The sequence below is a fragment of the Homalodisca vitripennis genome, chromosome 4 (assembly GCF_021130785.1).
Source record: "Homalodisca vitripennis isolate AUS2020 chromosome 4, UT_GWSS_2.1, whole genome shotgun sequence".
Taxonomy (NCBI): domain Eukaryota; kingdom Metazoa; phylum Arthropoda; class Insecta; order Hemiptera; family Cicadellidae; genus Homalodisca; species Homalodisca vitripennis.
The window spans coordinates 125464434-125475192 of record NC_060210.1 but is presented as its reverse complement, the minus strand read 5'-3'; positions in this window follow the sequence as shown (position 1 = coordinate 125475192).

Below are 10759 nucleotides of genomic sequence, written 5' to 3'. Positions count from 1 at the left end.
TAGCTCAAATCTGATTGACCCATCAAATTAGCAAATTGCGCGATCTACAGAAAAGGTCCAGTAATCTTTTGCCCTATCTCGATTGGTTTGGCCGAAAAACGTGATTATGTACAATTTTGTTGTAACTTTTACGCGAAACTTTTGTTTTTGGGGTCGATAGCGGCGAAACCATTGGTCGGAGGTCAAAATAAGACTAACGTTTTATTTAGGAAATAAGATGACCTACAAAAAAGGTCCAGTGACTTTTTACTATATTTCCCTTAGTTTGACCGCAAAACGCGATTAAGTGAAAATATTGGACATTTTCGCCTAAAAATTTACATTCCGGGCTTGATAGCGGCTAAACGGTTGGTCGTAACTCAAAACAAATTTTAAACGGGATTTAGGAAATCACGTGATCTACAGAAAAGGTTCAGTGACTTCGGGAGTTGGCTGAGCGTTAGCTAAGCGTCAATAGTAGATAGGGACAGAGGAATATTTATTATGTTCACAGACACAATACCCTCTAAAAAAGGCCCAAGTGTGTCATTAACCCCCGGTAATATTAACCCCCCCCCGGGGATTTCCTGGTATGACCTGATAACCTCCTGTACATTCAACCCCCTGATGTGTTAACCCCCCTGGTAACATTAAACCCCCCCAGGGAATTTCCTGCCATGACCTCATGTCCGAATTTTACCAGTCACCAAATCTCTTAACCCCCCCCCTGGGAAGATCCTGGTATGACCAGATAACCCCCTGGAGACTTATCCCCCGGTAACGTTAACCCCCCCTGGGAATTTGTTCATATGACCAGACAATATCCTGACGAAATTAAACCCCCTCTTGTCTTAACCTCCTTAACATTAATCACCCACCCAGGGAATTTCTCGCCTTGACTAGATAGTCTCCTGGTGATATTAAACCCCCTGTTCGACTTAAAATACTGCCTTGAGGTCGGTTTTTATTATGTTTATACTAAACAATTCAAGATAGCTGACCCGTGCAGACTTTTCTCCCGAGCTCATTTCTGGCTAAACCATAGGTCGTAGATCAGATCTGAGGGCACAATCGAAAGACAAAATTAAATTTCCAACAAGAAAGGTCCAGTCACTTTTTGTCGTATCTCTAACGGTTTAACCGCAAAATGCCCTCAAAGTCAAAAGTTTTTACGAATCCGGAAAAAAATCTATGAAAAAGGTCAATTTTTAAATCCCTTGTCATTTACTTAATGTCCGGACTTAACCAGTCACCGAATTCCGCTTATCCCCGAATTTGCAAGCGTTTACTTTGGGGGCCTGGGGGCGTAGCCCCCAGCGAGCCGAAGGCGAGTTAACTATATAATATATAACATAATATGAGAATAAAAAATGACTATACTTGCAGCAAGAATGTTAAGACATATTCAGTTTTGTACTATTTAAACGTATCACAGATTTCTAAAAAATAACTCTCTGTTTATAGAAGAAATAAAAAAGCTGAAAAAAGTAGACCAGGTGATAAGTAAATTTTCTAAGCTACGAGTTCATTGGTTTTTAAATCGGATTGAGTACTGATTTAAACACCTATTTCTAAAACTGATAGACCTTGAGCCTTAAAATTTGAAACAAATTGTGATGGTCGTTTGTGCCGTTATGAATCAAAAGCTACGTAAATATGCAGAATAAAAAATGTATATTTCTTTAAAAATAGTAGAAAAAATAGAGAGAACAATAGTACCTGAATATTAGAAATTAAATTTATGTTTATTTTGTATAGTGCAAAAAAATATAAGTTCAGGGTTGTTTAAAGAAAGTAATAATAAAAACATTGAACTGTTATCATTTGGTTAAAAAAAAGTGAATGTGATACTAGGATGAGGTTTACACGTCACTTTTCAAATTACCTATACTAAAAATAGTATATAATATAACTGATATTCAAAAACAAATATTTAATTCTCTTTGCCGTTATAGAGAGATTCATTTAAAGTTATTTGTACACGCATGTTCTTGTGAATCACCAAGAAGAACCTTCATTTCCAGACAGATTACGTATAAGAGAATTAATGGTCATAATTTTGAGCTATTAAAGTGAAGAGTTTATTTATTTAACACTCAGTCTCACTCACTCATACGTACAGAACTCTCACTCAAGAGTCAAAAGGACCTATTGATTGTTTCTGGCTTAAGGGAAAACAACCAAAATCTACATATTATGGACTTAATATTGTACATTATTTAAACTAACATCTATACACATATTTATAGGTCTGGGTTATAAAATGGTTCCAAACAAAAGAAATAACTAATTTTCCATTAAATTAGTAAATATTTTATCTTTTTTTTTGTGCTTGCAACATTTTATTCCCAACTGTTGCATTCAACATATCTAATTATCATTATTGTACAACTTGTTCTAGTATTTTATTTCCCAGAATTGTACATTTTACACAATTATATTGGTTGTATACTGATAAGAATGGTGAAGCAGAGATGAGGGACAAAAACCACGGTTTTTAATAAAAACTCACAAATGTAATAGATTAGCTTTAAATTACTAACATAAAATAAGTCATTTCCAGATCATTAAACTAAAATAAGAAAAATGAGATTCAATAACCTAATTAAAAAAACGAGTTTTTTACATACATATTTATTCGTAAACCTAAACAATGTTACATTAATTTTAGCTACTCATATGATTAACAGGTCATAAATTATTATTAGCAATTAATCTTCACAACTAACAGTTAAATCAAAATGGTAAATTTAGAAAAACTGTGTTGAGATAATTATTGTGATACTCGTTCTTAATATCTTCCCTACCATTGGTGCGCTCGAATATTGAGATAGTCTGAATATACACTATTATAGTAAAGCTGATATATAAATAATAATCACACACACACGGTACGAACAGTCGTATAATTAAATATAAATGTATAGCAGATACAGAAAAGTATTTAAAAGTATTCTTTTGTACTTTATAAAATTACCTAGTTACTGTTTTATTCATATATTATTTTATTGTAAAGGAAAGTGTAGATAAAATAAATTAATATTTAAAGTTTTCCATGCTAATGGTAACAGTTGATTCTAACTATTATAGATGTACCCTGCCAACACATTACAAAATTACATTTCATATTTTACATTTCAAAGTTTTAAAAAATCAACCGTCATTTACAAGTTTTTACAGTAAATCATTCACATTATACTCTTTCGTAATAATCTCGTATGGTTATAAAATAAGTATTCCACGAATCAATTCAAATTAACCCTAAATTGCATAAAACACAAATAAATGTTTAAATGCACTTTAAAAATTTAGCGTAATGTTTTACATAATAACTCACTGGTATGTACAGTACTTTTTCTTTATAACTCAAACTCAAATGGTAAACAGTTACTTCAATGTAGTGTCAAAACTTATTAACATATTTGTAATAAAACTAAAGTACTTTACACATAATTAATATAATTTACTTATAACATTGTTATGAGTATTTCCACACAACTATTTATCTTTTTAAAAAATATATATAGTTACACTGACGTAATAAACTTTGTTATGTTACAAAACTCAATTATCTTTTGTTTCCTGAAAACAAAACACACCACTAAGTGAATATCTCATACAGAATATTTTTTAACCCATGCTTGAACAGTATTGTTTTTGAGCAGTTAATTTCGGATTATTCTGTGTTACTCTATTGTAGTATGCCTCGTAGACAGCCATTATTTAACATAAAGTTAATGTTAACATGCCATAAATTTATCACGCTCAAGGTTTTTACCAATGGATAATGTTTGTGTCTTTCCATAAGATTCATTTGTATTCTCTTGACGAAGAGAATATCAAAAGTCTTCTGTCTTTTAGACAGAAGACTCACCCTTCTGTCTAAAAATTTCTGGAATAACTCAAGTTCTTGAAAGAGATTGTTATTTTAAAATCTAACTATATAACCTTTGATCTGTGATAGTTTAGTGTTTGAGTGGTGTTCATTTTGTAAGGAACGCTACTGAATTAATTTCTTGCTAGTAACTGTATACGACTATTTAAATAAGTTATTTATATTCTACAACAGTTTCAACAATTAATACTTGAAAATTTCATAATTATGGTAAAAAATATCCACCTTGCAAAATCAAAAAACTAAAAGTAGTATGGTTTGGTTATTTTACCGGTACATATATACGTATATATCTCGTATAGGCCTACATATAGAGGGTGTCCAAAAAGTCCCGGGTCGGTTAAATATTTTTCAAAATATTTAAAATAGAGCTACAAAACCTTACACAAAGTTACTGGACATATAAATCTATTTTATCACATATTCAGTGATCCGCTACTTCCTCAGGGGGGCGGCCCGCTAGGAGTCAGAAGAAAATCTTAAATGTAAGCATAGGTTCATATGCATATCAAATAAAAGGTCTTTATTAGTAGAGTACAGAGCCGCAAACCCGACCTCAAACGGATAACCGAGTCAAAAATGACAGCCGTTCAAAGATGACTAGAGTTTGCAACTTAGGTTAATGTAACAAAATACACTGATGAGCTTTTTGACTTTAACTTTACTAACATTAAAAAATGGACATGAGGTGTTTCTTGAGGTTTTTGAGGGTCATATGAATGACTGATTCAATTATAAACAGTTTTGGGTTAGTCAAGTTAAAATATATATATATAATATATATATATATATATATATATATATATATATATATATATATATATATATATATATATATATAATTTCCATAAACATTGAATCACAAAAAGTACTTGCTCCGCCGGGACTCGAACCCGGATCTCTTAACGTATATATATTACAACGTTAAGAGAGTATAACGTTACTCAACGTTATACTCTAAAATATATTCTGTATTGAAATAATAGAGTTCATTTTAAACTGTTGACCGAGCCACTTTTAACTCCCAAGATTTAATCTACTATGTAAGAATTAAGTTGTGTCTACATTGACATTGAGTATGTATTGATTGATTAAACCAATTTTTTTAAATTTCATTTACTGTCCTGATCAGTTTACCCTGCTATATTCCGACATTTATGGCACATTAAAATAAAACTCATCCATCAAAGTGTTTAATAAAGGTAATAAAACAAAAGAGTACAGCTAGCTTAGAGTGGTCCGCGAAAGGGGCATGGGTTATACGAGTAAAATTACGCGTAATTTTACATAAGGGTATTATAGATATCGGTGATGATTTTTTTAAATATTTTGATTATTGAAGAGCATTCATAAATTAGTTGAACTACAGATTCTACTCTACTCACTAGAGTACTTCTTGAGATATCAGAACTGTGCCGGAAATACACTGTTGTATTAGTAAAATCCAAGAAATATGAGGGGCGACGCAATAAAATGTATGTTTATCTTATCATAAATAACACACTTCCTCGTAGCTTGCTATTATTAGACTACTTTGGCAAGTCAAACTCTTCCAAAGACACGTTTGGAGACACGACTTCCATGTACTTATTTTTCATTTACTTTGTCAATTACATTAGTGCAACATCGCAAAGGTGCAATCAATCATTTGAATACACATTTTGCTCAATTGCATACATAACAAAACCTCTCAACTTTTAAGTTTTTAACTAATTTTAACTTTGGAATAATATAATATACAGTTGTTCTATTTAGAATTTTGCCAGTACAGTTATCAGTAATAATTTAGTAATAAACTAAGTGGAATCAATATTGTACAATTTTATTATTTTTCTAAAGAGTTATATGTACAACGCTTGAACATAGTGGAATATCGCTCCCGCAAATCGCAGTCTATAGGCTGAGAGCTAATTTTCACTAAAAGTATACGATCTGGCTTTTATTACTATGGGCAGAGGAAATTTCCTTGAGGAAGGAATCAATTGTTCAGATTATTAAGCTTTGGCAAAGGTCAAAATCGGAGCGTATAAAAAGTGTTGTAAGTATGAAACGATAGTTTTTTCCCCAAATTAAACTTTTTCCAGCTTGTTACACACTTACAACCGACAGTCAGACACAAAAATATAGTTGTACCACGACAACTAGATAAGTATAGTGGAGACTAGTTGACGTTGATTTAATATTCATTTATATGTGTTTTCATAGTCAAACTAATAAAAATATTATCCGAAAAAAATTACTGCTCCATATTTTTAACCCTTTTCGACCTCCACCAAAACTAGTGTGGCTGAAGACCGATTTGCTTCTTGCGGGGAATTTCTGTACAAATTTTAATAAATACCAGATTATGTGCTTTTACAGTGAAAACTGGCTGTCGCCCCCTGGACTTTCGGTCCGTGCTTCAATTTAATCTCTAGTTACTTATTTTGCTTTCGAAAATATACTTAACTATAATGTTCGTACATTTTCTAAATTCGTCCACTAGGAATTTCTTCTAAGTATGCCACTTTAAAACTTTCAGTTGCCCATTAACGAATTCCTTTCTCAGGTATATTACAAAGGAAATTATTTTCCTTATTTTTTGGAATTTTAACATAAAATATGAGATGACAGGAAGGAACACAAAATATTATTGAATACTCAACAGCATATATCCTCTCATGAAAATAATTATAAAACCACGAATTTCTTGTTCTAAAAGTTAAAGTTAAATATATCAGGCAACATATTTAATGAGCTTGTAATGAACTATGCCTCAGCGGTGTGTTACAAATATTATTTAATTGTGTCATTTGTGTCAATACATCCGTTTTATTAATTATATTGATTGGTCAGTTTTTGTTATATTGAAATAATGGGAAATTATTCAACAATTAAAGCAATTCCAGTCTTATAAAATTGCAAACCAACTTTATTTTAGATTTTTTTAAATTAATTCAGTTAAATTAATTGTTTAATTTACACTTCGTCCGTCTGGATTTCAAAATGTTTGTAATTACTCTACGTCACTGTAATACCGGTAGTGGCAAAATGATTTCACTGTTTAAGTTCAAGTTAAAGTTGTGCTTTTGTATAGGTTAGATTAGACGGGGCTTCATTACAGACTTAAGTTAAATAATAAACTTTAGTTTTCAAGGGGTAATAGTTCTAAGGGTATTAAAACTATTTTACATTTTAATTTTGTTACTTACTCAAAAAAAAAAGCACTAAATGATTTGAAATGGGTTACTGAATCCTTAAAAGCCATTTTCCCACCATTCCACACCAATATTTCCTCCAAAAAACAATTTTGTTGGTATCCCCAATCGAGTTAATCTGTAAGATAAGATATGAATGTCCCGAACTAAATAATTTCATAGGTGTTCTTTGGACTGTAACCTTGAGCAAATAACAGATACATAATAAATATTTATTTTACATTAGCAATCCATCCCCTCTCCTCATATTCAAGCTACATAGTACAATAAATAACTTTCTGGATAAGTTATTAATAAACAAAGTAGCAGAAAGAAAGTGACTGAGCCAGTAAACCCTTGTAAAAATCGGACCTCCACTGCAGCTTAGTTCCCTCACGATGTTCCTAAACTGACTACACCAAAGATAATAAATCTAAATGGCATTTACTAGAATTGAAAACTGGAATTCCATTACAAAGACTCGCCTCCAACGCTTCTTGGTGTCTCAAGCATTCTAAAATGCGGGTGAGTTTTTGGCATTCGACTGGGAGACCGCCCAATTAGAAGACTGACTCTGTTGTACTAAGTGGGTTGCATTGGCAATGAATGAAAGAGGCGTGATTGTAAAATTGTATGTATGAATGTGTATTGTGTGTATGAATGCCTGGAATTTTAGAAACCCCGTTTTGACGTTTGCCATACAATGTACATGTTGTCGCTGCATAAAAAAGATTTAAATTTTTGAATATAACGACCTTCAGTCATCTACTACGTTTGCTTGCTAAGGGTTCTTTTTCAATCAATTAATTTGAGAACACAGACTCTTATACTACATCACGTTCCTTCCTGCTGCCTTAGGGAATGGGGAAGGATTAGCTGGTTAAAATTATGAAAGGGAAAGGAAGCGCAGTGTGACACTACGATGATGTAATGGGATAAAATAACCGAGCTTATCGTTGGGAGGGGAGTATATAGTGCCGTCAGTTTTAAGATTAAAGATTAGGGAACGTCTAAATTGGAAAAGGCGAGGTATTTTGGAAACCGTTCACGAAGGTATTATTTGTTGATCGGATGGTTTAACACTATTTATAAATCTCTTGGATTATACTGTATTTACTTTAATATTAAATTGTTCACTAATGCTGGGAAACTGTTAAGACGACAGCCACGTGGATCTGAGATCGATAAATTGGGATCAACCCCTTCCAACTCAATTTCATGTTGCCAAACTTGGTATTATAAATTAAAATATCCCTTCTAGCACAGTATCAACAAAGTAGATTTAGTGTGTGACTGGTTTCGTATAATACTGTTGTAGTACTTTCAAAATTTAGAAACGTAATTATATTGAAACATTAGAAATTAATTTAATTAATTACATTGAAAAAGATTAAAGTAGTTTAGTTATAGTAATATAAAAATGATTTTAAAGATAGACTTTGTTGGTTACAACCTGTTAGAGATTACGTTTATAAACTTTGGTAGAAAAGAATAATTTTTCGATTTTATCGCGTTTTTTAATAAATGTTTGAAAAAATATTTTAAAGCTATATTGAAGCTGTACGATATATAAAAACATGCGTAAGAAAAATTTTGTTTTAAATAACCTAAAAACATTACAAGTTTTTAACACAATTGTCTATTAAAAGAGATATGACTGTTCCTTTTTTCAAAATTTTAACGTACTCCTCTTAAAAGCGACATATCAAAATATGTAAGATAAAATGTTGCTTTCAACCGATCAAAACTTTCCAAAAGATTTCAATATGGTCTATGACATTAGATAGTGGAGATAAACATTTTTATAAGTTAGAACAGGTGCCACCTTGAAAAGTTTTATTCGTTCGGGCTGGATAATTAACCTATCCAAGTCATCTGTAATAATTCCTATACCTGAAATATATTATAAAAATTATGACAGCCATGGCGTGCACTCCTTGTATAGGAGTTAATACTATGTCACTCCTTCTCAAATACTGTTGGGCCGCTAAGCTGAAATCACACTAATATAAGAAGATGTAGGAACATATATGTTAAATAAGTAAACATTAAAAAAAATATTACGTTGCTCTATGATTGACGAGTACATTATATGAGATCTCCTTTCTCTGTGGAGAAAGGTTTCAAAACTTTGACGGTCGTCATCCTGGAAGCTTAAAAAACAGGAAGAATATTTGAGAATGAATGTGGTTGATATTATACGTATGTAAAATTAGCCAGAGTATACATTTTAGGCTTATTCATAACAACTAAACGGTGGGCTAAAAGGTAGAATATATAGAAATCTTTTTAATTTTCTTTTAAATTTATATTATATTACGGATATTTACGCGAAGGTTCAGAGTGAAATTGAAGCAGACTGACATAGAGACATTGTAAGATAACAAATTAGTATAGATAAACTTTACAAGCAAGTAAACAGCCGGCCTCATAAATTGATAAGTAGACCAAGACTACTGTTGATAAGTTCGAGGTTAATGACCAGACGTAAGGGATCGCGTGCGGCATTCTGCAACATTCCCCGGTGCTGTTGCCGACGGCATGCCACTTAGGTGCTGATAACAGTTGAGAGCGGAAGATGCCGCTTATAATTACACAACAAACAACAAAACAATATAAGGAACGATCCGGTCATCTTATTTTGTCTCTCGTCCTACAACATCGTACTCTTTCCTGTCCACTAATTACTGCACACGGCAATTGAAAGTAAATTCGGAATATACCATCTCCTCTTTTATTGTTGCAATTTTCAATTACTTGTATAATTAGTGAATTAAAACCTTGCTTTAATATTTCAGAATAAGCGTATAAACATCTGTTTTAGATTATACATTATCCATATTGAGATGATTAATTTAAAATAAATTTTCACGCCAGGTTTTATATTATTCTAAAAAAAATCGTGAAATAAACTACAGCAGGAAACACGAAAAATTGCAATTGGCGGCAACCAATAGAATGGACAGGCCCGCGCGACGTTGCCACAAACTGCCTCCCAGCACATGGAACGCTGCATTTACAGCGGCGTACAATTTGGCAACGTCACTCAGTGCTCATTGGCTGCTCCAAGGTCACATGCCAAATAGGCTCCTCCATCAACTGCACTCTCCGTTGGTCCCTACTGTAGTATATTGTTTATGATATTAATAATGAATATGCTCAATGTTATTCCGCGGAATTTCGCTCTTGTACTGGCGGCCATCTTGATTTTACTCAACAACAACTGTGCAGAATTATGGGAGGTCTTAATAAAAAGACAAAATGAATACGCGCACTAAAGAATTTTAATTATTTTACATTTGTATTTGTCCAGAAAACTGTAGTATCATATCATTTAAATACTCAAAAACCATAAAAATAAAAATAAAATAGAGTTTCGATCTTTTAATATAAGACAGATAGTTCTACTATTCAAAATAAGGGCATGAAAGTGTTTCGATTTTATCACAGTTAATATACAGTAATTACGGTCGACAGTTGATGGAAGCAATAACGCCAGTCCTAATAAGTTTTACTGTTAAACTTCCCTTCTACTCTAAATAACTTTGCAGAAGTGAAGCTTATAAAACAACAGATAGCTGCGGTTGACCGATTAAGGAAAGCCATCACAGTTTAAAACCTTTCCTCTGCCAAACTTCCCCACTGTTATTCAGAACTGTCATAAAACTAAAGCCCATAAAAATAATGTAGTTTTTTAAGCCTCAGCATT